This window comes from Dermacentor variabilis, chromosome 4 (assembly GCF_050947875.1).
Source record: "Dermacentor variabilis isolate Ectoservices chromosome 4, ASM5094787v1, whole genome shotgun sequence".
Taxonomy (NCBI): domain Eukaryota; kingdom Metazoa; phylum Arthropoda; class Arachnida; order Ixodida; family Ixodidae; genus Dermacentor; species Dermacentor variabilis.
In genome coordinates, this window is record NC_134571.1 from 139815030 (window position 1) to 139837908 (window position 22879).

Below are 22879 nucleotides of genomic sequence, written 5' to 3' on the forward strand. Positions count from 1 at the left end.
AGCATCGGCTCTCTACAGCTACAATGAATAGTCTTTACGGGTTACGGAAACGTCTCATTACGTGGTTTCAATTTGTTGATCTGCGCTAGAAAAGAGAAAATTGCGTGTGCGAGTTGTGCAGAGGAGAGTGGACGTAACACGTTGTGTGTGCTTTTCTGCGGCTTGCACATGTGGCTTGGAATGTGCTGCCGTCTATGTGATGTTATCAACCTGCATGCGTGTAATAGCGATGCAGTTAGCAGTTTATGCGAACAATTTTCGCGATTAGTGACACTTCTTGTCGCCATATTACTCCGCGTAATATCATGCCACGTCCTTCATGTCGTTTTGAATTTGTGCCCGCGAAGTTCAGATCGATGTTGACGCACGAGAGGCTGCGGATGATGAGTGTTTATATTTCGCCAGCGCGTCCACTCACCACAGCTTTACGCCTACATTCAAAACATGCCAACTAAAATAATAATAATAATAATAATAATAATAATAACAACAAAAAAGAAGTGCAGGCAAAAAAAAAATTAAAAAGAAAGGTGCCATCAGCACTCGGTGTTCCCAGGTGGTCTCCCTCTCAAGTACTGACCGAGCCCAATGCTGCTTAGCTTCGGGGATCGGACGAGAACCGGCGTATTCAGCACGGTATGGCCGATGGCGAGAAACGAAGGTTTCCGATGCTGCCTGTATCTAAAAGGGAGCATCGGCTCTCTACAGCTACAATGAATAGTCTTTACGGGTTACGGAAACGTCTCATTACGTGGTTTCAATTTGTTGATCTGCGCTAGAAAAGAGAAAATTGCGTGTGCGAGTTGTGCAGAGGAGAGTGGACGTAACACGTTGTGTGTGCTTTTCTGCGGCTTGCACATGTGGCTTGGAATGTGCTGCCGTCTATGTGATGTTATCAACCTGCATGCGTGTAATAGCGATGCAGTTAGCAGTTTATGCGAACAATTTTCGCGATTAGTGACACTTCTTGTCGCCATATTACTCCGCGTAATATCATGCCACGTCCTTCATGTCGTTTTGAATTTGTGCCCGCGAAGTTCAGATCGATGTTGACGCACGAGAGGCTGCGGATGATGAGTGTTTATATTTCGCCAGCGCGTCCACTCACCACAGCTTTACGCCTACATTCAAAACATGCCAACTAAAATAATAATAATAATAATAATAATAACAACAAAAAAGAAGTGCAGGCAAAAAAAAAATTAAAAAGAAAGGTGCCATCAGCACTCGGTGTTCCCAGGTGGTCTCCCTCCCAAGTACTGACCGAGCCCAATGCTGCTTAGCTTCGGGGATCGGACGAGAACCGGCGTATTCAGCATGGTATGGCCGATGGCGAGAAACGAAGGTTTCCGATGCTGCCTGTATCTAAAAGGGAGCATCGGCTCTCTACAGCTACAATGAATAGTCTTTACGGGTTACGGAAACGTCTCATTACGTGGTTTCAATTTGTTGATCTGCGCTAGAAAAGAGAAAATTGCGTGTGCGAGTTGTGCAGAGGAGAGTGGACGTAACACGTTGTGTGTGCTTTTCTGCGGCTTGCACATGTGGCTTGGAATGTGCTGCCGTCTATGTGATGTTATCAACCTGCATGCGTGTAATAGCGATGCAGTTAGCAGTTTATGCGAACAATTTTCGCGATTAGTGACACTTCTTGTCGCCATATTACTCCGCGTAATATCATGCCACGTCCTTCATGTCGTTTTGAATTTGTGCCCGCGAAGTTCAGATCGATGTTGACGCACGAGAGGCTGCGGATGATGAGTGTTTATATTTCGCCAGCGCGTCCACTCACCACAGCTTTACGCCTACATTCAAAACATGCCAACTAAAATAATAATAATAATAATAATAATAACAACAAAAAAGAAGTGCAGGCAAAAAAAAAAATTAGAAAGAAAGGTGCCATCAGCACTCGGTGTTCCCAGGTGGTCTCCCTCCCAAGTACTGACCGAGCCCAATGCTGCTTAGCTTCGGGGATCGGACGAGAACCGGCGTATTCAGCATGGTATGGCCGATGGCGAGAAACGAAGGTTTCCGATGCTGCCTGTACCTAAAGGGGAGCATCGGCTCTCTACAACTACAATGAATAGTCTTTACGGGTTACGGAAACGTCTCATTACGTGGTTTCAATTTGTTGATCTGCGCTAGAAAAGAGAAAATTGCGTGTGCGAGTTGTGCAGAGGAGAGTGGACGTAACACGTTGTGTGTGCTTTTCTGCGGCTTGCACATGTGGCTTGGAATGTGCTGCCGTCTATGTGATGTTATCAACCTGCATGCGTGTAATAGCGATGCAGTTAGCAGTTTATGCGAACAATTTTCGCGATTAGTGACACTTCTTGTCGCCATATTACTCCGCGTAATATCATGCCACGTCCTTCATGTCGTTTTGAATTTGTGCCCGCGAAGTTCAGATCGATGTTGACGCACGAGAGGCTGCGGATGATGAGTGTTTATATTTCGCCAGCGCGTCCACTCACCACAGCTTTACGCCTACATTCAAAACATGCCAACTAAAATAATAATAATAATAATAATAATAATAACAACAAAAAAGAAGTGCAGGCAAAAAAAAAAATTAAAAAGAAAGGTGCCATCAGCACTCGGTGTTCCCAGGTGGTCTCCCTCCCAAGTACTGACCGAGCCCAATGCTGCTTAGCTTCGGGGATCGGACGAGAACCGGCGTATTCAGCATGGTATGGCCGATGGCGAGAAACGAAGGTTTCCGATGCTGCCTGTATCTAAAAGGGAGCATCGGCTCTCTACAGCTACAATGAATAGTCTTTACGGGTTACGGAAACGTCTCATTACGTGGTTTCAATTTGTTGATCTGCGCTAGAAAAGAGAAAATTGCGTGTGCGAGTTGTGCAGAGGAGAGTGGACGTAACACGTTGTGTGTGCTTTTCTGCGGCTTGCACATGTGGCTTGGAATGTGCTGCCGTCTATGTGATGTTATCAACCTGCATGCGTGTAATAGCGATGCAGTTAGCAGTTTATGCGAACAATTTTCGCGATTAGTGACACTTCTTGTCGCCATATTACTCCGCGTAATATCATGCCACGTCCTTCATGTCGTTTTGAATTTGTGCCCGCGAAGTTCAGATCGATGTTGACGCACGAGAGGCTGCGGATGATGAGTGTTTATATTTCGCCAGCGCGTCCACTCACCACAGCTTTACGCCTACATTCAAAACATGCCAACTAAAATAATAATAATAATAATAATAATAACAACAAAAAAGAAGTGCAGGCAAAAAAAAAAATTAAAAAGAAAGGTGCCATCAGCACTCGGTGTTCCCAGGTGGTCTCCCTCCCAAGTACTGACCGAGCCCAATGCTGCTTAGCTTCGGGGATCGGACGAGAACCGGCGTATTCAGCATGGTATGGCCGATGGCGAGAAACGAAGGTTTCCGATGCTGCCTGTATCTAAAAGGGAGCATCGGCTCTCTACAGCTACAATGAATAGTCTTTACGGGTTACGGAAACGTCTCATTACGTGGTTTCAATTTGTTGATCTGCGCTAGAAAAGAGAAAATTGCGTGTGCGAGTTGTGCAGAGGAGAGTGGACGTAACACGTTGTGTGTGCTTTTCTGCGGCTTGCACATGTGGCTTGGAATGTGCTGCCGTCTATGTGATGTTATCAACCTGCATGCGTGTAATAGCGATGCAGTTAGCAGTTTATGCGAACAATTTTCGCGATTAGTGACACTTCTTGTCGCCATATTACTCCGCGTAATATCATGCCACGTCCTTCATGTCGTTTTGAATTTGTGCCCGCGAAGTTCAGATCGATGTTGACGCACGAGAGGCTGCGGATGATGAGTGTTTATATTTCGCCAGCGCGTCCACTCACCACAGCTTTACGCCTACATTCAAAACATGCCAACTAAAATAATAATAATAATAATAATAATAACAACAAAAAAGAAGTGCAGGCAAAAAAAAAAATTAAAAAGAAAGGTGCCATCAGCACTCGGTGTTCCCAGGTGGTCTCCCTCCCAAGTACTGACCGAGCCCAATGCTGCTTAGCTTCGGGGATCGGACGAGAACCGGCGTATTCAGCATGGTATGGCCGATGGCGAGAAACGAAGGTTTCCGATGCTGCCTGTATCTAAAAGGGAGCATCGGCTCTCTACAGCTACAATGAATAGTCTTTACGGGTTACGGAAACGTCTCATTACGTGGTTTCAATTTGTTGATCTGCGCTAGAAAAGAGAAAATTGCGTGTGCGAGTTGTGCAGAGGAGAGTGGACGTAACACGTTGTGTGTGCTTTTCTGCGGCTTGCACATGTGGCTTGGAATGTGCTGCCGTCTATGTGATGTTATCAACCTGCATGCGTGTAATAGCGATGCAGTTAGCAGTTTATGCGAACAATTTTCGCGATTAGTGACACTTCTTGTCGCCATATTACTCCGCGTAATATCATGCCACGTCCTTCATGTCGTTTTGAATTTGTGCCCGCGAAGTTCAGATCGATGTTGACGCACGAGAGGCTGCGGATGATGAGTGTTTATATTTCGCCAGCGCGTCCACTCACCACAGCTTTACGCCTACATTCAAAACATGCCAACTAAAATAATAATAATAATAATAATAATAACAACAAAAAAGAAGTGCAGGCAAAAAAAAAATTAAAAAGAAAGGTGCCATCAGCACTCGGTGTTCCCAGGTGGTCTCCCTCCCAAGTACTGACCGAGCCCAATGCTGCTTAGCTTCGGGGATCGGACGAGAACCGGCGTATTCAGCATGGTATGGCCGATGGCGAGAAACGAAGGTTTCCGATGCTGCCTGTATCTAAAAGGGAGCATCGGCTCTCTACAGCTACAATGAATAGTCTTTACGGGTTACGGAAACGTCTCATTACGTGGTTTCAATTTGTTGATCTGCGCTAGAAAAGAGAAAATTGCGTGTGCGAGTTGTGCAGAGGAGAGTGGACGTAACACGTTGTGTGTGCTTTTCTGCGGCTTGCACATGTGGCTTGGAATGTGCTGCCGTCTATGTGATGTTATCAACCTGCATGCGTGTAATAGCGATGCAGTTAGCAGTTTATGCGAACAATTTTCGCGATTAGTGACACTTCTTGTCGCCATATTACTCCGCGTAATATCATGCCACGTCCTTCATGTCGTTTTGAATTTGTGCCCGCGAAGTTCAGATCGATGTTGACGCACGAGAGGCTGCGGATGATGAGTGTTTATATTTCGCCAGCGCGTCCACTCACCACAGCTTTACGCCTACATTCAAAACATGCCAACTAAAATAATAATAATAATAATAATAATAACAACAAAAAAGAAGTGCAGGCAAAAAAAAAAATTAAAAAGAAAGGTGCCATCAGCACTCGGTGTTCCCAGGTGGTCTCCCTCCCAAGTACTGACCGAGCCCAATGCTGCTTAGCTTCGGGGATCGGACGAGAACCGGCGTATTCAGCATGGTATGGCCGATGGCGAGAAACGAAGGTTTCCGATGCTGCCTGTATCTAAAAGGGAGCATCGGCTCTCTACAGCTACAATGAATAGTCTTTACGGGTTACGGAAACGTCTCATTACGTGGTTTCAATTTGTTGATCTGCGCTAGAAAAGAGAAAATTGCGTGTGCGAGTTGTGCAGAGGAGAGTGGACGTAACACGTTGTGTGTGCTTTTCTGCGGCTTGCACATGTGGCTTGGAATGTGCTGCCGTCTATGTGATGTTATCAACCTGCATGCGTGTAATAGCGATGCAGTTAGCAGTTTATGCGAACAATTTTCGCGATTAGTGACACTTCTTGTCGCCATATTACTCCGCGTAATATCATGCCACGTCCTTCATGTCGTTTTGAATTTGTGCCCGCGAAGTTCAGATCGATGTTGACGCACGAGAGGCTGCGGATGATGAGTGTTTATATTTCGCCAGCGCGTCCACTCACCACAGCTTTACGCCTACATTCAAAACATGCCAACTAAAATAATAATAATAATAATAATAATAACAACAAAAAAGAAGTGCAGGCAAAAAAAAAATTAAAAAGAAAGGTGCCATCAGCACTCGGTGTTCCCAGGTGGTCTCCCTCCCAAGTACTGACCGAGCCCAATGCTGCTTAGCTTCGGGGATCGGACGAGAACCGGCGTATTCAGCATGGTATGGCCGATGGCGAGAAACGAAGGTTTCCGATGCTGCCTGTATCTAAAAGGGAGCATCGGCTCTCTACAGCTACAATGAATAGTCTTTACGGGTTACGGAAACGTCTCATTACGTGGTTTCAATTTGTTGATCTGCGCTAGAAAAGAGAAAATTGCGTGTGCGAGTTGTGCAGAGGAGAGTGGACGTAACACGTTGTGTGTGCTTTTCTGCGGCTTGCACATGTGGCTTGGAATGTGCTGCCGTCTATGTGATGTTATCAACCTGCATGCGTGTAATAGCGATGCAGTTAGCAGTTTATGCGAACAATTTTCGCGATTAGTGACACTTCTTGTCGCCATATTACTCCGCGTAATATCATGCCACGTCCTTCATGTCGTTTTGAATTTGTGCCCGCGAAGTTCAGATCGATGTTGACGCACGAGAGGCTGCGGATGATGAGTGTTTATATTTCGCCAGCGCGTCCACTCACCACAGCTTTACGCCTACATTCAAAACATGCCAACTAAAATAATAATAATAATAATAATAATAATAACAACAAAAAAGAAGTGCAGGCAAAAAAAAAAATTAAAAAGAAAGGTGCCATCAGCACTCGGTGTTCCCAGGTGGTCTCCCTCCCAAGTACTGACCGAGCCCAATGCTGCTTAGCTTCGGGGATCGGACGAGAACCGGCGTATTCAGCATGGTATGGCCGATGGCGAGAAACGAAGGTTTCCGATGCTGCCTGTATCTAAAAGGGAGCATCGGCTCTCTACAGCTACAATGAATAGTCTTTACGGGTTACGGAAACGTCTCATTACGTGGTTTCAATTTGTTGATCTGCGCTAGAAAAGAGAAAATTGCGTGTGCGAGTTGTGCAGAGGAGAGTGGACGTAACACGTTGTGTGTGCTTTTCTGCGGCTTGCACATGTGGCTTGGAATGTGCTGCCGTCTATGTGATGTTATCAACCTGCATGCGTGTAATAGCGATGCAGTTAGCAGTTTATGCGAACAATTTTCGCGATTAGTGACACTTCTTGTCGCCATATTACTCCGCGTAATATCATGCCACGTCCTTCATGTCGTTTTGAATTTGTGCCCGCGAAGTTCAGATCGATGTTGACGCACGAGAGGCTGCGGATGATGAGTGTTTATATTTCGCCAGCGCGTCCACTCACCACAGCTTTACGCCTACATTCAAAACATGCCAACTAAAATAATAATAATAATAATAATAATAACAACAAAAAAGAAGTGCAGGCAAAAAAAAAATTAAAAAGAAAGGTGCCATCAGCACTCGGTGTTCCCAGGTGGTCTCCCTCCCAAGTACTGACCGAGCCCAATGCTGCTTAGCTTCGGGGATCGGACGAGAACCGGCGTATTCAGCATGGTATGGCCGATGGCGAGAAACGAAGGTTTCCGATGCTGCCTGTATCTAAAAGGGAGCATCGGCTCTCTACAGCTACAATGAATAGTCTTTACGGGTTACGGAAACGTCTCATTACGTGGTTTCAATTTGTTGATCTGCGCTAGAAAAGAGAAAATTGCGTGTGCGAGTTGTGCAGAGGAGAGTGGACGTAACACGTTGTGTGTGCTTTTCTGCGGCTTGCACATGTGGCTTGGAATGTGCTGCCGTCTATGTGATGTTATCAACCTGCATGCGTGTAATAGCGATGCAGTTAGCAGTTTATGCGAACAATTTTCGCGATTAGTGACACTTCTTGTCGCCATATTACTCCGCGTAATATCATGCCACGTCCTTCATGTCGTTTTGAATTTGTGCCCGCGAAGTTCAGATCGATGTTGACGCACGAGAGGCTGCGGATGATGAGTGTTTATATTTCGCCAGCGCGTCCACTCACCACAGCTTTACGCCTACATTCAAAACATGCCAACTAAAATAATAATAATAATAATAATAATAATAACAACAAAAAAGAAGTGCAGGCAAAAAAAAAAATTAAAAAGAAAGGTGCCATCAGCACTCGGTGTTCCCAGGTGGTCTCCCTCCCAAGTACTGACCGAGCCCAATGCTGCTTAGCTTCGGGGATCGGACGAGAACCGGCGTATTCAGCATGGTATGGCCGATGGCGAGAAACGAAGGTTTCCGATGCTGCCTGTATCTAAAAGGGAGCATCGGCTCTCTACAGCTACAATGAATAGTCTTTACGGGTTACGGAAACGTCTCATTACGTGGTTTCAATTTGTTGATCTGCGCTAGAAAAGAGAAAATTGCGTGTGCGAGTTGTGCAGAGGAGAGTGGACGTAACACGTTGTGTGTGCTTTTCTGCGGCTTGCACATGTGGCTTGGAATGTGCTGCCGTCTATGTGATGTTATCAACCTGCATGCGTGTAATAGCGATGCAGTTAGCAGTTTATGCGAACAATTTTCGCGATTAGTGACACTTCTTGTCGCCATATTACTCCGCGTAATATCATGCCACGTCCTTCATGTCGTTTTGAATTTGTGCCCGCGAAGTTCAGATCGATGTTGACGCACGAGAGGCTGCGGATGATGAGTGTTTATATTTCGCCAGCGCGTCCACTCACCACAGCTTTACGCCTACATTCAAAACATGCCAACTAAAATAATAATAATAATAATAATAATAATAACAACAAAAAAGAAGTGCAGGCAAAAAAAAAAATTAAAAAGAAAGGTGCCATCAGCACTCGGTGTTCCCAGGTGGTCTCCCTCCCAAGTACTGACCGAGCCCAATGCTGCTTAGCTTCGGGGATCGGACGAGAACCGGCGTATTCAGCATGGTATGGCCGATGGCGAGAAACGAAGGTTTCCGATGCTGCCTGTATCTAAAAGGGAGCATCGGCTCTCTACAGCTACAATGAATAGTCTTTACGGGTTACGGAAACGTCTCATTACGTGGTTTCAATTTGTTGATCTGCGCTAGAAAAGAGAAAATTGCGTGTGCGAGTTGTGCAGAGGAGAGTGGACGTAACACGTTGTGTGTGCTTTTCTGCGGCTTGCACATGTGGCTTGGAATGTGCTGCCGTCTATGTGATGTTATCAACCTGCATGCGTGTAATAGCGATGCAGTTAGCAGTTTATGCGAACAATTTTCGCGATTAGTGACACTTCTTGTCGCCATATTACTCCGCGTAATATCATGCCACGTCCTTCATGTCGTTTTGAATTTGTGCCCGCGAAGTTCAGATCGATGTTGACGCACGAGAGGCTGCGGATGATGAGTGTTTATATTTCGCCAGCGCGTCCACTCACCACAGCTTTACGCCTACATTCAAAACATGCCAACTAAAATAATAATAATAATAATAATAATAACAACAAAAAAGAAGTGCAGGCAAAAAAAAAAATTAAAAAGAAAGGTGCCATCAGCACTCGGTGTTCCCAGGTGGTCTCCCTCCCAAGTACTGACCGAGCCCAATGCTGCTTAGCTTCGGGGATCGGACGAGAACCGGCGTATTCAGCATGGTATGGCCGATGGCGAGAAACGAAGGTTTCCGATGCTGCCTGTATCTAAAAGGGAGCATCGGCTCTCTACAGCTACAATGAATAGTCTTTACGGGTTACGGAAACGTCTCATTACGTGGTTTCAATTTGTTGATCTGCGCTAGAAAAGAGAAAATTGCGTGTGCGAGTTGTGCAGAGGAGAGTGGACGTAACACGTTGTGTGTGCTTTTCTGCGGCTTGCACATGTGGCTTGGAATGTGCTGCCGTCTATGTGATGTTATCAACCTGCATGCGTGTAATAGCGATGCAGTTAGCAGTTTATGCGAACAATTTTCGCGATTAGTGACACTTCTTGTCGCCATATTACTCCGCGTAATATCATGCCACGTCCTTCATGTCGTTTTGAATTTGTGCCCGCGAAGTTCAGATCGATGTTGACGCACGAGAGGCTGCGGATGATGAGTGTTTATATTTCGCCAGCGCGTCCACTCACCACAGCTTTACGCCTACATTCAAAACATGCCAACTAAAATAATAATAATAATAATAATAATAACAACAAAAAAGAAGTGCAGGCAAAAAAAAAAATTAAAAAGAAAGGTGCCATCAGCACTCGGTGTTCCCAGGTGGTCTCCCTCCCAAGTACTGACCGAGCCCAATGCTGCTTAGCTTCGGGGATCGGACGAGAACCGGCGTATTCAGCATGGTATGGCCGATGGCGAGAAACGAAGGTTTCCGATGCTGCCTGTATCTAAAAGGGAGCATCGGCTCTCTACAGCTACAATGAATAGTCTTTACGGGTTACGGAAACGTCTCATTACGTGGTTTCAATTTGTTGATCTGCGCTAGAAAAGAGAAAATTGCGTGTGCGAGTTGTGCAGAGGAGAGTGGACGTAACACGTTGTGTGTGCTTTTCTGCGGCTTGCACATGTGGCTTGGAATGTGCTGCCGTCTATGTGATGTTATCAACCTGCATGCGTGTAATAGCGATGCAGTTAGCAGTTTATGCGAACAATTTTCGCGATTAGTGACACTTCTTGTCGCCATATTACTCCGCGTAATATCATGCCACGTCCTTCATGTCGTTTTGAATTTGTGCCCGCGAAGTTCAGATCGATGTTGACGCACGAGAGGCTGCGGATGATGAGTGTTTATATTTCGCCAGCGCGTCCACTCACCACAGCTTTACGCCTACATTCAAAACATGCCAACTAAAATAATAATAATAATAATAATAATAATAACAACAAAAAAGAAGTGCAGGCAAAAAAAAAAATTAAAAAGAAAGGTGCCATCAGCACTCGGTGTTCCCAGGTGGTCTCCCTCCCAAGTACTGACCGAGCCCAATGCTGCTTAGCTTCGGGGATCGGACGAGAACCGGCGTATTCAGCATGGTATGGCCGATGGCGAGAAACGAAGGTTTCCGATGCTGCCTGTATCTAAAAGGGAGCATCGGCTCTCTACAGCTACAATGAATAGTCTTTACGGGTTACGGAAACGTCTCATTACGTGGTTTCAATTTGTTGATCTGCGCTAGAAAAGAGAAAATTGCGTGTGCGAGTTGTGCAGAGGAGAGTGGACGTAACACGTTGTGTGTGCTTTTCTGCGGCTTGCACATGTGGCTTGGAATGTGCTGCCGTCTATGTGATGTTATCAACCTGCATGCGTGTAATAGCGATGCAGTTAGCAGTTTATGCGAACAATTTTCGCGATTAGTGACACTTCTTGTCGCCATATTACTCCGCGTAATATCATGCCACGTCCTTCATGTCGTTTTGAATTTGTGCCCGCGAAGTTCAGATCGATGTTGACGCACGAGAGGCTGCGGATGATGAGTGTTTATATTTCGCCAGCGCGTCCACTCACCACAGCTTTACGCCTACATTCAAAACATGCCAACTAAAATAATAATAATAATAATAATAATAATAACAACAAAAAAGAAGTGCAGGCAAAAAAAAAAATTAAAAAGAAAGGTGCCATCAGCACTCGGTGTTCCCAGGTGGTCTCCCTCCCAAGTACTGACCGAGCCCAATGCTGCTTAGCTTCGGGGATCGGACGAGAACCGGCGTATTCAGCATGGTATGGCCGATGGCGAGAAACGAAGGTTTCCGATGCTGCCTGTATCTAAAAGGGAGCATCGGCTCTCTACAGCTACAATGAATAGTCTTTACGGGTTACGGAAACGTCTCATTACGTGGTTTCAATTTGTTGATCTGCGCTAGAAAAGAGAAAATTGCGTGTGCGAGTTGTGCAGAGGAGAGTGGACGTAACACGTTGTGTGTGCTTTTCTGCGGCTTGCACATGTGGCTTGGAATGTGCTGCCGTCTATGTGATGTTATCAACCTGCATGCGTGTAATAGCGATGCAGTTAGCAGTTTATGCGAACAATTTTCGCGATTAGTGACACTTCTTGTCGCCATATTACTCCGCGTAATATCATGCCACGTCCTTCATGTCGTTTTGAATTTGTGCCCGCGAAGTTCAGATCGATGTTGACGCACGAGAGGCTGCGGATGATGAGTGTTTATATTTCGCCAGCGCGTCCACTCACCACAGCTTTACGCCTACATTCAAAACATGCCAACTAAAATAATAATAATAATAATAATAATAATAACAACAAAAAAGAAGTGCAGGCAAAAAAAAAAATTAAAAAGAAAGGTGCCATCAGCACTCGGTGTTCCCAGGTGGTCTCCCTCCCAAGTACTGACCGAGCCCAATGCTGCTTAGCTTCGGGGATCGGACGAGAACCGGCGTATTCAGCATGGTATGGCCGATGGCGAGAAACGAAGGTTTCCGATGCTGCCTGTATCTAAAAGGGAGCATCGGCTCTCTACAGCTACAATGAATAGTCTTTACGGGTTACGGAAACGTCTCATTACGTGGTTTCAATTTGTTGATCTGCGCTAGAAAAGAGAAAATTGCGTGTGCGAGTTGTGCAGAGGAGAGTGGACGTAACACGTTGTGTGTGCTTTTCTGCGGCTTGCACATGTGGCTTGGAATGTGCTGCCGTCTATGTGATGTTATCAACCTGCATGCGTGTAATAGCGATGCAGTTAGCAGTTTATGCGAACAATTTTCGCGATTAGTGACACTTCTTGTCGCCATATTACTCCGCGTAATATCATGCCACGTCCTTCATGTCGTTTTGAATTTGTGCCCGCGAAGTTCAGATCGATGTTGACGCACGAGAGGCTGCGGATGATGAGTGTTTATATTTCGCCAGCGCGTCCACTCACCACAGCTTTACGCCTACATTCAAAACATGCCAACTAAAATAATAATAATAATAATAATAATAATAATAACAACAAAAAAGAAGTGCAGGCAAAAAAAAAAATTAAAAAGAAAGGTGCCATCAGCACTCGGTGTTCCCAGGTGGTCTCCCTCCCAAGTACTGACCGAGCCCAATGCTGCTTAGCTTCGGGGATCGGACGAGAACCGGCGTATTCAGCATGGTATGGCCGATGGCGAGAAACGAAGGTTTCCGATGCTGCCTGTATCTAAAAGGGAGCATCGGCTCTCTACAGCTACAATGAATAGTCTTTACGGGTTACGGAAACGTCTCATTACGTGGTTTCAATTTGTTGATCTGCGCTAGAAAAGAGAAAATTGCGTGTGCGAGTTGTGCAGAGGAGAGTGGACGTAACACGTTGTGTGTGCTTTTCTGCGGCTTGCACATGTGGCTTGGAATGTGCTGCCGTCTATGTGATGTTATCAACCTGCATGCGTGTAATAGCGATGCAGTTAGCAGTTTATGCGAACAATTTTCGCGATTAGTGACACTTCTTGTCGCCATATTACTCCGCGTAATATCATGCCACGTCCTTCATGTCGTTTTGAATTTGTGCCCGCGAAGTTCAGATCGATGTTGACGCACGAGAGGCTGCGGATGATGAGTGTTTATATTTCGCCAGCGCGTCCACTCACCACAGCTTTACGCCTACATTCAAAACATGCCAACTAAAATAATAATAATAATAATAATAATAATAATAACAACAAAAAAGAAGTGCAGGCAAAAAAAAAATTAAAAAGAAAGGTGCCATCAGCACTCGGTGTTCCCAGGTGGTCTCCCTCCCAAGTACTGACCGAGCCCAATGCTGCTTAGCTTCGGGGATCGGACGAGAACCGGCGTATTCAGCATGGTATGGCCGATGGCGAGAAACGAAGGTTTCCGATGCTGCCTGTATCTAAAAGGGAGCATCGGCTCTCTACAGCTACAATGAATAGTCTTTACGGGTTACGGAAACGTCTCATTACGTGGTTTCAATTTGTTGATCTGCGCTAGAAAAGAGAAAATTGCGTGTGCGAGTTGTGCAGAGGAGAGTGGACGTAACACGTTGTGTGTGCTTTTCTGCGGCTTGCACATGTGGCTTGGAATGTGCTGCCGTCTATGTGATGTTATCAACCTGCATGCGTGTAATAGCGATGCAGTTAGCAGTTTATGCGAACAATTTTCGCGATTAGTGACACTTCTTGTCGCCATATTACTCCGCGTAATATCATGCCACGTCCTTCATGTCGTTTTGAATTTGTGCCCGCGAAGTTCAGATCGATGTTGACGCACGAGAGGCTGCGGATGATGAGTGTTTATATTTCGCCAGCGCGTCCACTCACCACAGCTTTACGCCTACATTCAAAACATGCCAACTAAAATAATAATAATAATAATAATAATAATAACAACAAAAAAGAAGTGCAGGCAAAAAAAAAAAATTAAAAAGAAAGGTGCCATCAGCACTCGGTGTTCCCAGGTGGTCTCCCTCCCAAGTACTGACCGAGCCCAATGCTGCTTAGCTTCGGGGATCGGACGAGAACCGGCGTATTCAGCATGGTATGGCCGATGGCGAGAAACGAAGGTTTCCGATGCTGCCTGTATCTAAAAGGGAGCATCGGCTCTCTACAGCTACAATGAATAGTCTTTACGGGTTACGGAAACGTCTCATTACGTGGTTTCAATTTGTTGATCTGCGCTAGAAAAGAGAAAATTGCGTGTGCGAGTTGTGCAGAGGAGAGTGGACGTAACACGTTGTGTGTGCTTTTCTGCGGCTTGCACATGTGGCTTGGAATGTGCTGCCGTCTATGTGATGTTATCAACCTGCATGCGTGTAATAGCGATGCAGTTAGCAGTTTATGCGAACAATTTTCGCGATTAGTGACACTTCTTGTCGCCATATTACTCCGCGTAATATCATGCCACGTCCTTCATGTCGTTTTGAATTTGTGCCCGCGAAGTTCAGATCGATGTTGACGCACGAGAGGCTGCGGATGATGAGTGTTTATATTTCGCCAGCGCGTCCACTCACCACAGCTTTACGCCTACATTCAAAACATGCCAACTAAAATAATAATAATAATAATAATAATAACAACAAAAAAGAAGTGCAGGCAAAAAAAAAAAATTAAAAAGAAAGGTGCCATCAGCACTCGGTGTTCCCAGGTGGTCTCCCTCCCAAGTACTGACCGAGCCCAATGCTGCTTAGCTTCGGGGATCGGACGAGAACCGGCGTATTCAGCATGGTATGGCCGATGGCGAGAAACGAAGGTTTCCGATGCTGCCTGTATCTAAAAGGGAGCATCGGCTCTCTACAGCTACAATGAATAGTCTTTACGGGTTTCGGAAACGTCTCATTACGTGGTTTCAATTTGTTGATCTGCGCTAGAAAAGAGAAAATTGCGTGTTCGAGTTGTGCAGAGGAGAGTGGACGTAACACGTTGTGTGTGCTTTTCTGCGGCTTGCACATGTGGCTTGGAATGTGCTGCCGTCTATGTGATGTTATCAACCTGCATGCGTGTAATAGCGATGCAGTTAGCAGTTTATGCGAACAATTTTCGCGATTAGTGACACTTCTTGTCGCCATATTACTCCGCGTAATATCATGCCACGTCCTTCATGTCGTTTTGAATTTGTGCCCGCGAAGTTCAGATCGATGTTGACGCACGAGAGGCTGCGGATGATGAGTGTTTATATTTCGCCAGCGCGTCCACTCACCACAGCTTTACGCCTACATTCAAAACATGCCAACTAAAATAATAATAATAATAATAATAATAACAACAAAAAAGAAGTGCAGGCAAAAAAAAAAAATTAAAAAGAAAGGTGCCATCAGCACTCGGTGTTCCCAGGTGGTCTCCCTCCCAAGTACTGACCGAGCCCAATGCTGCTTAGCTTCGGGGATCGGACGAGAACCGGCGTATTCAGCATGGTATGGCCGATGGCGAGAAACGAAGGTTTCCGATGCTGCCTGTACCTAAAGGGGAGCATCGGCTCTCTACAACTACAATGAATAGTCTTTACGGGTTACGGAAACGTCTCATTACGTGGTTTCAATTTGTTGATCTGCGCTAGAAAAGAGAAAATTGCGTGTGCGAGTTGTGCAGAGGAGAGTGGACGTAACACGTTGTGTGTGCTTTTCTGCGGCTTGCACATGTGGATTGGAATGTGCTGCCGTCTATGTGATGTTATCAACCTGCATGCGTGTAATAGCGATGCAGTTAGCAGTTTATGCGAACAATTTTCGCGATTAGTGACACTTCTTGTCGCCATATTACTCCGCGTAATATCATGCCACGTCCTTCATGTCGTTTTGAATTTGTGCCCGCGAAGTTCAGATCGATGTTGACGCACGAGAGGCTGCGGATGATGAGTGTTTATATTTCGCCAGCGCGTCCACTCACCACAGCTTTACGCCTACATTCAAAACATGCCAACTAAAATAATAATAATAATAATAATAATAACAACAAAAAAGAAGTGCAGGCAAAAAAAAAAATTAAAAAGAAAGGTGCCATCAGCACTCGGTGTTCCCAGGTGGTCTCCCTCCCAAGTACTGACCGAGCCCAATGCTGCTTAGCTTCGGGGATCGGACGAGAACCGGCGTATTCAGCATGGTATGGCCGATGGCGAGAAACGAAGGTTTCCGATGCTGCCTGTATCTAAAAGGGAGCATCGGCTCTCTACAGCTACAATGAATAGTCTTTACGGGTTACGGAAACGTCTCATTACGTGGTTTCAATTTGTTGATCTGCGCTAGAAAAGAGAAAATTGCGTGGGCGAGTTGTGCAGAGGAGAGTGGACGTAACACGTTGTGTGTGCTTTTCTGCGGCTTGCACATGTGGCTTGGAATGTGCTGCCGTCTATGTGATGTTATCAACCTGCATGCGTGTAATAGCGATGCAGTTAGCAGTTTATGCGAACAATTTTCGCGATTAGTGACACTTCTTGTCGCCATATTACTCCGCGTAATATCATGCCACGTCCTTCATGTCGTTTTGAATTTGTGCCCGCGAAGTTCAGATCGATGTTGACGCACGAGAGGCTGCGGATGATGAGTGTTTATATTTCGCCAGCGCGTCCACTCACCACAGCTTTACGCCTACATTCAAAACATGCCAACTAAAATAATAATAATAATAATAATAATAATAACAAAAAAGAAGTGCAGGCAAAAAAAAAAATTAAAAAGAAAGGTGCCATCAGCACTCGGTGTTCCCAGGTGGTCTCCCTCCCAAGTACTGACCGAGCCCAATGCTGCTTAGCTTCGGGGATCGGACGAGAACCGGCGTATTCAGCATGGTATGGCCGATGGCGAGAAACGAAGGTTTCCGATGCTGCCTGTATCTAAAAGGGAGCATCGGCTCTCTACAGCTACAATGAATAGTCTTTACGGGTTACGGAAACGTCTCATTACGTGGTTTCAATTTGTTGATCTGCGCTAGAAAAGAGAAAATTGCGTGTGCGAGTTGTGCAGAGGAGAGTGGACGTAACACGTTGTGTGTGCTTTTCTGCGGCTTGCACATGTGGCTTGGAATGTGCTGCCGTCTATGTGATGTTATCAACCTGCATGCGTGTAATAGCGATGCAGTTAGCAGTTTATGCGAACAATTTTCGCGATTAGTGACACTTCTTGTCGCCATATTACTCCGCGTAATATCATGCCACGTCCTTCATGTCGTTTTGAATTTGTGCCCGCGAAGTTCAGATCGATGTTGACGCACGAGAGGCTGCGGATGATGAGTGTTTATATTTCGCCAGCGCGTCCACTCACCACAGCTTTACGCCTACATTCAAAACATGCCAACTAAAATAATAATAATAATAATAATAATAACAACAAAAAAGAAGTGCAGGCAAAAAAAAAAATTAAAAAGAAAGGTGCCATCAGCACTCGGTGTTCCCAGGTGGTCTCCCTCCCAAGTACTGACCGAGCCCAATGCTGCTTAGCTTCGGGGATCGGACGAGAACCGGCGTATTCAGCATGGTATGGCCGATGGCGAGAAACGAAGGTTTCCGATGCTGCCTGTATCTAAAAGGGAGCATCGGCTCTCTACAGCTACAATGAATAGTCTTTACGGGTTACGGAAACGTCTCATTACGTGGTTTCAATTTGTTGATCTGCGCTAGAAAAGAGAAAATTGCGTGTGCGAGTTGTGCAGAGGAGAGTGGACGTAACACGTTGTGTGTGCTTTTCTGCGGCTTGCACATGTGGCTTGGAATGTGCTGCCGTCTATGTGATGTTATCAACCTGCATGCGTGTAATAGCGATGCAGTTAGCAGTTTATGCGAACAATTTTCGCGATTAGTGACACTTCTTGTCGCCATATTACTCCGCGTAATATCATGCCACGTCCTTCATGTCGTTTTGAATTTGTGCCCGCGAAGTTCAGATCGATGTTGACGCACGAGAGGCTGCGGATGATGAGTGTTTATATTTCGCCAGCGCGTCCACTCACCACAGCTTTACGCCTACATTCAAAACATGCCAACTAAAATAATAATAATAATAATAATAATAATAACAACAAAAAAGAAGTGCAGGCAAAAAAAAAAATTAAAAAGAAAGGTGCCATCAGCACTCGGTGTTCCCAGGTGGTCTCCCTCCCAAGTACTGACCGAGCCCAATGCTGCTTAGCTTCGGGGATCGGACGAGAACCGGCGTATTCAGCATGGTATGGCCGATGGCGAGAAACGAAGGTTTCCGATGCTGCCTGTATCTAAAAGGGAGCATCGGCTCTCTACAGCTACAATGAATAGTCTGTACGGGTTACGGAAACGTCTCATTACGTGGTTTCAATTTGTTGATCTGCGCTAGAAAAGAGAAAATTGCGTGTGCGAGTTGTGCAGTGGAGAGTGGACGTAACACGTTGTGTGTGCTTTTCTGCGGCTTGCACATGTGGCTTGGAATGTGCTGCCGTCTATGTGATGTTATCAACCTGCATGCGTGTAATAGCGATGCAGTTAGCAGTTTATGCGAACAATTTTCGCGATTAGTGACACTTCTTGTCGCCATATTACTCCGCGTAATATCATGCCACGTCCTTCATGTCGTTTTGAATTTGTGCCCGCGAAGTTCAGATCGATGTTGACGCACGAGAGGCTGCGGATGATGAGTGTTTATATTTCGCCAGCGCGTCCACTCACCACAGCTTTACGCCTACATTCAAAACATGCCAACTAAAATAATAATAATAATAATAATAATAACAACAAAAAAGAAGTGCAGGCAAAAAAAAAAATTAAAAAGAAAGGTGCCATCAGCACTCGGTGTTCCCAGGTGGTCTCCCTCCCAAGTACTGACCGAGCCCAATGCTGCTTAGCTTCGGGGATCGGACGAGAACCGGCGTATTCAGCATGGTATGGCCGATGGCGAGAAACGAAGGTTTCCGATGCTGCCTGTATCTAAAAGGGAGCATCGGCTCTCTACAGCTACAATGAATAGTCTTTACGGGTTACGGAAACGTCTCATTACGTGGTTTCAATTTGTTGATCTGCGCTAGAAAAGAGAAAATTGCGTGTGCGAGTTGTGCAGAGGAGAGTGGACGTAACACGTTGTGTGTGCTTTTCTGCGGCTTGCACATGTGGCTTGGGATGTGCTGCCGTCTATGTGATGTTATCAACCTGCATGCGTGTAATAGCGATGCAGTTAGCAGTTTATGCGAACAATTTTCGCGATTAGTGACACTTCTTGTCGCCATATTACTCCGCGTAATATCATGCCACGTCCTTCATGTCGTTTTGAATTTGTGCCCGCGAAGTTCAGATCGATGTTGACGCACGAGAGGCTGCGGATGATGAGTGTTTATATTTCGCCAGCGCGTCCACTCACCACAGCTTTACGCCTACATTCAAAACATGCCAACTAAAATAATAATAATAATAATAATAATAACAACAAAAAAGAAGTGCAGGCAAAAAAAAAAATTAAAAAGAAAGGTGCCATCAGCACTCGGTGTTCCCAGGTGGTCTCCCTCCCAAGTACTGACCGAGCCCAATGCTGCTTAGCTTCGGGGATCGGACGAGAACCGGCGTATTCACCATGGTATGGCCGATGGCGAGAAACGAAGGTTTCCGATGCTGCCTGTATCTAAAAGGGAGCATCGGCTCTCTACAGCTACAATGAATAGTCTTTACGGGTTACGGAAACGTCTCATTACGTGGTTTCAATTTGTTGATCTGCGCTAGAAAAGAGAAAATTGCGTGTGCGAGTTGTGCAGAGGAGAGTGGACGTAACACGTTGTGTGTGCTTTTCTGCGGCTTGCACATGTGGCTTGGAATGTGCTGCCGTCTATGTGATGTTATCAACCTGCATGCGTGTAATAGCGATGCAGTTAGCAGTTTATGCGAACAATTTTCGCGATTAGTGACACTTCTTGTCGCCATATTACTCCGCGTAATATCATGCCACGTCCTTCATGTCGTTTTGAATTTGTGCCCGCGAAGTTCAGATCGATGTTGACGCACGAGAGGCTGCGGATGATGAGTGTTTATATTTCGCCAGCGCGTCCACTCACCACAGCTTTACGCCTACATTCAAAACATGCCAACTAAAATAATAATAATAATAATAATAATAACAACAACAAAAAAGAAGTGCAGGCAAAAAAAAAAATTAAAAAGAAAGGTGCCATCAGCACTCGGTGTTCCCAGGTGGTCTCCCTCCCAAGTACTGACCGAGCCCAATGCTGCTTAGCTTCGGGGATCGGACGAGAACCGGCGTATTCAGCATGGTATGGCCGATGGCGAGAAACGAAGGTTTCCGATGCTGCCTGTATCTAAAAGGGAGCATCGGCTCTCTACAGCTACAATGAATAGTCTTTACGGGTTACGGAAACGTCTCATTACGTGGTTTCAATTTGTTGATCTGCGCTAGAAAAGAGAAAATTGCGTGTGCGAGTTGTGCAGAGGAGAGTGGACGTAACACGTTGTGTGTGCTTTTCTGCGGCTTGCACATGTGGCTTGGAATGTGCTGCCGTCTATGTGATGTTATCAACCTGCATGCGTGTAATAGCGATGCAGTTAGCAGTTTATGCGAACAATTTTCGCGATTAGTGACACTTCTTGTCGCCATATTACTCCGCGTAATATCATGCCACGTCCTTCATGTCGTTTTGAATTTGTGCCCGCGAAGTTCAGATCGATGTTGACGCACGAGAGGCTGCGGATGATGAGTGTTTATATTTCGCCAGCGCGTCCACTCACCACAGCTTTACGCCTACATTCAAAACATGCCAACTAAAATAATAATAATAATAATAATAATAACAACAAAAAAGAAGTGCAGGCAAAAAAAAAATTAAAAAGAAAGGTGCCATCAGCACTCGGTGTTCCCAGGTGGTCTCCCTCCCAAGTACTGACCGAGCCCAATGCTGCTTAGCTTCGGGGATCGGACGAGAACCGGCGTATTCAGCATGGTATGGCCGATGGCGAGAAACGAAGGTTTCCGATGCTGCCTGTATCTAAAAGGGAGCATCGGCTCTCTACAGCTACAATGAATAGTCTTTACGGGTTACGGAAACGTCTCATTACGTGGTTTCAATTTGTTGATCTGCGCTAGAAAAGAGAAAATTGCGTGTGCGAGTTGTGCAGAGGAGAGTGGACGTAACACGTTGTGTGTGCTTTTCTGCGGCTTGCACATGTGGCTTGGAATGTGCTGCCGTCTATGTGATGTTATCAACCTGCATGCGTGTAATAGCGATGCAGTTAGCAGTTTATGCGAACAATTTTCGCGATTAGTGACACTTCTTGTCGCCATATTACTCCGCGTAATATCATGCCACGTCCTTCATGTCGTTTTGAATTTGTGCCCGCGAAGTTCAGATCGATGTTGACGCACGAGAGGCTGCGGATGATGAGTGTTTATATTTCGCCAGCGCGTCCACTCACCACAGCTTTACGCCTACATTCAAAACATGCCAACTAAAATAATAATAATAATAATAATAATAACAACAAAAAAGAAGTGCAGGCAAAAAAAAAAATTAAAAAGAAAGGTGCCATCAGCACTCGGTGTTCCCAGGTGGTCTCCCTCCCAAGTACTGACCGAGCCCAATGCTGCTTAGCTTCGGGGATCGGACGAGAACCGGCGTATTCAGCATGGTATGGCCGATGGCGAGAAACGAAGGTTTCCGATGCTGCCTGTATCTAAAAGGGAGCATCGGCTCTCTACAGCTACAATGAATAGTCTTTACGGGTTACGGAAACGTCTCATTACGTGGTTTCAATTTGTTGATCTGCGCTAGAAAAGAGAAAATTGCGTGTGCGAGTTGTGCAGTGGAGAGTGGACGTAACACGTTGTGTGTGCTTTTCTGCGGCTTGCACATGTGGCTTGGAATGTGCTGCCGTCTATGTGATGTTATCAACCTGCATGCGTGTAATAGCGATGCAGTTAGCAGTTTATGCGAACAATTTTCGCGATTAGTGACACTTCTTGTCGCCATATTACTCCGCGTAATACCATGCCACGTCCTTCATGTCGTTTTGAATTTGTGCCCGCGAAGTTCAGATCGATGTTGACGCACGAGAGGCTGCGGATGATGAGTGTTTATATTTCGCCAGCGCGTCCACTCACCACAGCTTTACGCCTACATTCAAAACATGCCAACTAAAATAATAATAATAATAATAATAATAACAACAAAAAAGAAGTGCAGGCAAAAAAAAAAATTAAAAAGAAAGGTGCCATCAGCACTCGGTGTTCCCAGGTGGTCTCCCTCCCAAGTACTGACCGAGCCCAATGCTGCTTAGCTTCGGGGATCGGACGAGAACCGGCGTATTCAGCATGGAATGGCCGATGGCGAGAAACGAAGGTTTCCGATGCTGCCTGTATCTAAAAGGGAGCATCGGCTCTCTACAGCTACAATGAATAGTCTTTACGGGTTACGGAAACGTCTCATTACGTGGTTTCAATTTGTTGATCTGCGCTAGAAAAGAGAAAATTGCGTGTGCGAGTTGTGCAGAGGAGAGTGGACGTAACACGTTGTGTGTGCTTTTCTGCGGCTTGCACATGTGGCTTGGAATGTGCTGCCGTCTATGTGATGTTATCAACCTGCATGCGTGTAATAGCGA

The 22879-nt window shown here is 45.6% G+C and overlaps 32 non-coding genes and 1 pseudogene across 32 annotated transcripts; all 33 read right to left on the reverse strand.

Moving 5' to 3' along the window:
- Positions 1 to 531: 531 nt before the first annotated feature.
- On the reverse strand, positions 532 to 650 carry LOC142580273 (5S ribosomal RNA). Its single transcript, XR_012827700.1, has one exon. It is a non-coding gene; the product is annotated as a 5S ribosomal RNA (ribosomal RNA).
- A 565-nt stretch (positions 651 to 1215) lies between these two features.
- Positions 1216 to 1334, reverse strand: LOC142581002 (5S ribosomal RNA). The gene has a single exon (XR_012828137.1). It is a non-coding gene; the product is annotated as a 5S ribosomal RNA (ribosomal RNA).
- A 566-nt stretch (positions 1335 to 1900) lies between these two features.
- On the reverse strand, positions 1901 to 2019 carry LOC142581013 (5S ribosomal RNA). The gene has a single exon (XR_012828151.1). It is a non-coding gene; the product is annotated as a 5S ribosomal RNA (ribosomal RNA).
- A 569-nt stretch (positions 2020 to 2588) lies between these two features.
- Positions 2589 to 2707, reverse strand: LOC142581024 (5S ribosomal RNA). Its single transcript, XR_012828162.1, has one exon. It is a non-coding gene; the product is annotated as a 5S ribosomal RNA (ribosomal RNA).
- A 566-nt stretch (positions 2708 to 3273) lies between these two features.
- On the reverse strand, positions 3274 to 3392 carry LOC142581035 (5S ribosomal RNA). The gene has a single exon (XR_012828173.1). It is a non-coding gene; the product is annotated as a 5S ribosomal RNA (ribosomal RNA).
- A 566-nt stretch (positions 3393 to 3958) lies between these two features.
- On the reverse strand, positions 3959 to 4077 carry LOC142581047 (5S ribosomal RNA). Its single transcript, XR_012828184.1, has one exon. It is a non-coding gene; the product is annotated as a 5S ribosomal RNA (ribosomal RNA).
- Positions 4078 to 4642: 565 nt separating this feature from the next.
- LOC142581058 (5S ribosomal RNA) lies at positions 4643 to 4761 on the reverse strand. The gene has a single exon (XR_012828197.1). It is a non-coding gene; the product is annotated as a 5S ribosomal RNA (ribosomal RNA).
- A 566-nt stretch (positions 4762 to 5327) lies between these two features.
- Positions 5328 to 5446, reverse strand: LOC142581070 (5S ribosomal RNA). Its single transcript, XR_012828210.1, has one exon. It is a non-coding gene; the product is annotated as a 5S ribosomal RNA (ribosomal RNA).
- A 565-nt stretch (positions 5447 to 6011) lies between these two features.
- LOC142581081 (5S ribosomal RNA) lies at positions 6012 to 6130 on the reverse strand. The gene has a single exon (XR_012828221.1). It is a non-coding gene; the product is annotated as a 5S ribosomal RNA (ribosomal RNA).
- A 569-nt stretch (positions 6131 to 6699) lies between these two features.
- On the reverse strand, positions 6700 to 6818 carry LOC142581094 (5S ribosomal RNA). The gene has a single exon (XR_012828233.1). It is a non-coding gene; the product is annotated as a 5S ribosomal RNA (ribosomal RNA).
- Positions 6819 to 7383: 565 nt separating this feature from the next.
- On the reverse strand, positions 7384 to 7502 carry LOC142581105 (5S ribosomal RNA). The gene has a single exon (XR_012828244.1). It is a non-coding gene; the product is annotated as a 5S ribosomal RNA (ribosomal RNA).
- Positions 7503 to 8071: 569 nt separating this feature from the next.
- LOC142581116 (5S ribosomal RNA) lies at positions 8072 to 8190 on the reverse strand. The gene has a single exon (XR_012828255.1). It is a non-coding gene; the product is annotated as a 5S ribosomal RNA (ribosomal RNA).
- Positions 8191 to 8759: 569 nt separating this feature from the next.
- On the reverse strand, positions 8760 to 8878 carry LOC142581128 (5S ribosomal RNA). The gene has a single exon (XR_012828266.1). It is a non-coding gene; the product is annotated as a 5S ribosomal RNA (ribosomal RNA).
- A 566-nt stretch (positions 8879 to 9444) lies between these two features.
- On the reverse strand, positions 9445 to 9563 carry LOC142581139 (5S ribosomal RNA). The gene has a single exon (XR_012828277.1). It is a non-coding gene; the product is annotated as a 5S ribosomal RNA (ribosomal RNA).
- Positions 9564 to 10129: 566 nt separating this feature from the next.
- Positions 10130 to 10248, reverse strand: LOC142580229 (5S ribosomal RNA). The gene has a single exon (XR_012827660.1). It is a non-coding gene; the product is annotated as a 5S ribosomal RNA (ribosomal RNA).
- Positions 10249 to 10817: 569 nt separating this feature from the next.
- Positions 10818 to 10936, reverse strand: LOC142580241 (5S ribosomal RNA). The gene has a single exon (XR_012827671.1). It is a non-coding gene; the product is annotated as a 5S ribosomal RNA (ribosomal RNA).
- A 569-nt stretch (positions 10937 to 11505) lies between these two features.
- Positions 11506 to 11624, reverse strand: LOC142580254 (5S ribosomal RNA). The gene has a single exon (XR_012827682.1). It is a non-coding gene; the product is annotated as a 5S ribosomal RNA (ribosomal RNA).
- A 569-nt stretch (positions 11625 to 12193) lies between these two features.
- LOC142580266 (5S ribosomal RNA) lies at positions 12194 to 12312 on the reverse strand. Its single transcript, XR_012827693.1, has one exon. It is a non-coding gene; the product is annotated as a 5S ribosomal RNA (ribosomal RNA).
- Positions 12313 to 12884: 572 nt separating this feature from the next.
- Positions 12885 to 13003, reverse strand: LOC142580278 (5S ribosomal RNA). Its single transcript, XR_012827704.1, has one exon. It is a non-coding gene; the product is annotated as a 5S ribosomal RNA (ribosomal RNA).
- A 571-nt stretch (positions 13004 to 13574) lies between these two features.
- On the reverse strand, positions 13575 to 13693 carry LOC142580290 (5S ribosomal RNA). Its single transcript, XR_012827716.1, has one exon. It is a non-coding gene; the product is annotated as a 5S ribosomal RNA (ribosomal RNA).
- A 570-nt stretch (positions 13694 to 14263) lies between these two features.
- LOC142580301 (5S ribosomal RNA) lies at positions 14264 to 14382 on the reverse strand. The gene has a single exon (XR_012827727.1). It is a non-coding gene; the product is annotated as a 5S ribosomal RNA (ribosomal RNA).
- A 567-nt stretch (positions 14383 to 14949) lies between these two features.
- LOC142580312 (5S ribosomal RNA) lies at positions 14950 to 15068 on the reverse strand. Its single transcript, XR_012827738.1, has one exon. It is a non-coding gene; the product is annotated as a 5S ribosomal RNA (ribosomal RNA).
- Positions 15069 to 15635: 567 nt separating this feature from the next.
- On the reverse strand, positions 15636 to 15754 carry LOC142580324 (5S ribosomal RNA). Its single transcript, XR_012827749.1, has one exon. It is a non-coding gene; the product is annotated as a 5S ribosomal RNA (ribosomal RNA).
- A 566-nt stretch (positions 15755 to 16320) lies between these two features.
- Positions 16321 to 16439, reverse strand: LOC142580335 (5S ribosomal RNA). Its single transcript, XR_012827760.1, has one exon. It is a non-coding gene; the product is annotated as a 5S ribosomal RNA (ribosomal RNA).
- Positions 16440 to 17005: 566 nt separating this feature from the next.
- LOC142580346 (5S ribosomal RNA) lies at positions 17006 to 17124 on the reverse strand. Its single transcript, XR_012827762.1, has one exon. It is a non-coding gene; the product is annotated as a 5S ribosomal RNA (ribosomal RNA).
- Positions 17125 to 17690: 566 nt separating this feature from the next.
- Positions 17691 to 17809, reverse strand: LOC142580358 (5S ribosomal RNA). Its single transcript, XR_012827763.1, has one exon. It is a non-coding gene; the product is annotated as a 5S ribosomal RNA (ribosomal RNA).
- A 569-nt stretch (positions 17810 to 18378) lies between these two features.
- LOC142580369 (5S ribosomal RNA) lies at positions 18379 to 18497 on the reverse strand. The gene has a single exon (XR_012827764.1). It is a non-coding gene; the product is annotated as a 5S ribosomal RNA (ribosomal RNA).
- A 566-nt stretch (positions 18498 to 19063) lies between these two features.
- On the reverse strand, positions 19064 to 19182 carry LOC142580380 (5S ribosomal RNA). The gene has a single exon (XR_012827765.1). It is a non-coding gene; the product is annotated as a 5S ribosomal RNA (ribosomal RNA).
- Positions 19183 to 19748: 566 nt separating this feature from the next.
- On the reverse strand, positions 19749 to 19867 carry LOC142580361 (5S ribosomal RNA; annotated as a pseudogene).
- Positions 19868 to 20436: 569 nt separating this feature from the next.
- On the reverse strand, positions 20437 to 20555 carry LOC142580392 (5S ribosomal RNA). Its single transcript, XR_012827766.1, has one exon. It is a non-coding gene; the product is annotated as a 5S ribosomal RNA (ribosomal RNA).
- A 565-nt stretch (positions 20556 to 21120) lies between these two features.
- LOC142580405 (5S ribosomal RNA) lies at positions 21121 to 21239 on the reverse strand. Its single transcript, XR_012827768.1, has one exon. It is a non-coding gene; the product is annotated as a 5S ribosomal RNA (ribosomal RNA).
- Positions 21240 to 21805: 566 nt separating this feature from the next.
- Positions 21806 to 21924, reverse strand: LOC142580418 (5S ribosomal RNA). Its single transcript, XR_012827769.1, has one exon. It is a non-coding gene; the product is annotated as a 5S ribosomal RNA (ribosomal RNA).
- Positions 21925 to 22490: 566 nt separating this feature from the next.
- Positions 22491 to 22609, reverse strand: LOC142580288 (5S ribosomal RNA). The gene has a single exon (XR_012827714.1). It is a non-coding gene; the product is annotated as a 5S ribosomal RNA (ribosomal RNA).
- Between the last annotated feature and the right edge of the window lie 270 nt (positions 22610 to 22879).